Genomic DNA, 1678 nt, shown 5'->3' on the forward strand with positions numbered 1-1678 from the left:
CCGTGCACCGCGGACACCGGCGGGCTCTTCTGCCGCGCACCGGGGCCTGGCGGTCCGCCGCGGCGGATCCCGCCCGGCCTTTAACGGCCTCGCCCACGGCGGCCGCCGCCCCGCCTCCCGGCGGTGCTTTCCTTTTAGGTCTTAGGGGAACTCCAGCGGTAATAACCGCACGCCTCCCCGGCCTCCGCGGCCTGGCAGGCCGGGCCGGGGATTTCCGTGACTCAGCCGAGGCGCGGCCGCGTGGCATTTACCGATGACCTCTGTTCCGGGTTCGTGGATCGGAGAAAACTGTGCTCGTCCGAACGAGACCTGGGCAGCCTGCGGGGAAGAGGCGGACTGCCCGCCGCGTGCGCTGAAAAGATGAAAGGCTAGGCTTTATTTCCCCCCCAGACCTAAAGCTAAAAAAAATCGTAAGATTGAAAAATGTAAAAAATCGTTGTAATTATTTTCACTTTCTGATCAAGAAAGTAAGGAGCCAGTCCTGGAGTGCGGGACTGCCCAGGGTGCGGTTTTCAGGGAGGTTGAGGCCAAGTTCGAGTCCAGAGTGGACAATTTGGTGATTTGGGAAGAGACTGTTCAAAATAAAAACTGCTGGGCTGCAGCTCAGTATGAAGGTCCTGGGATGGGCTGAGCTAGAAAAACCAAAATTCCTACCTTGAGCCTTTCTCGTACAGGCGAGGTCTGTTTAACCTTTGTTCTCAGAAGCCTGACTTTTGCGTCTAACTTGATGTTTTACTCCATGACCTCTCACTCTCAGAGCAGTAAATTTAAGCAACTTTATCAAAGGGCAGCTACTGCCAACATAAAAGGCTGAATGGCAGAGTTCATCTGATTTTTGGGTCTTCCCGTGGATCAAAGATGCAACCTATGAAGTTACTTATCTTGTGAAATTGAAAGCCAGAACACTGAGAACCAGACACGCTGTGCCGCGGGCGGGTTCACGCTAGGTACATTTGGCTGCATTTCCAGTTGGAACTACATCAGAAAGAACCCCTTCTGCATCACATGGAGAGTTGGGTCCGCTTTTCAGCCTCCGCGGTCTTTCTCAAAGCCATTTTCAACACTCTAGAGAGTACTGAAAACATTTTGTGATCCTTACACAATTTTGATCATGTATTCAGCAGAAGAACTGAAAATACCTCTATGCCCTTGCCTTTTGCGGTGCGTAGGCGGGAGAGACGCGAGTCTTCTATGTTCCCTGGGCCGGCCTGAAGCTTCTGGGCTCCAGGGATGCTTCCGCCTTGGAGACAGCAATAAAGGAGATGCAGGTTTTCTTGGTTGTGTCCGGGTAGGTACACGGCCATTCTCACCTCTAATTCCAGTCTTCTTGTACTGCTGGTGTGTGTGCAAGAGGAAGTGAGAGGGTTTTGCCTCATTCCTGGCATAGGATTCTGATAAACCAGCAGCATTGTGAATTTACCAATGTCCTATTAATACGTAACCAAAAGTATTTTTTACACTTGAAGATAATTGTGTATAGCTGTTATCGTTGATGGGAGTTTCATCTAACAAAAACGTGATAAAGGGGCTGGTGAGATGGCTCAGTGGTCTAAAGCACCTACTTAGAACAAGCTAAGTAAAAGCACAGGGACCGCGGTTCAATCCCCAGCACCACATGCCAGCCAGCCCCGCCCCCTGGTGGGCTGAACTGGCCACACACTAAAATAAAAAATAAAAA

The 1678-nt window shown here is 51.1% G+C and overlaps 1 long non-coding RNA gene across 1 annotated transcript in view; it reads left to right on the forward strand.

Moving 5' to 3' along the window:
- Positions 1 to 1207: 1207 nt before the first annotated feature.
- The window catches only part of LOC111815179, a 17909-nt gene continuing 17438 nt past the window's right edge, over positions 1208 to 1678 (forward strand). Inside the window, exon 1 of the long non-coding RNA XR_002819937.1 lies at positions 1208 to 1288. This is a non-coding gene — a long non-coding RNA (uncharacterized LOC111815179). The remainder of the gene's footprint in view (positions 1289 to 1678) is intronic.

This window comes from Octodon degus, unplaced genomic scaffold (genome assembly GCF_000260255.1).
Source record: "Octodon degus isolate 3935 unplaced genomic scaffold, OctDeg1.0 scaffold00012, whole genome shotgun sequence".
Classification (NCBI taxonomy): Eukaryota; Metazoa; Chordata; class Mammalia; order Rodentia; family Octodontidae; genus Octodon; species Octodon degus.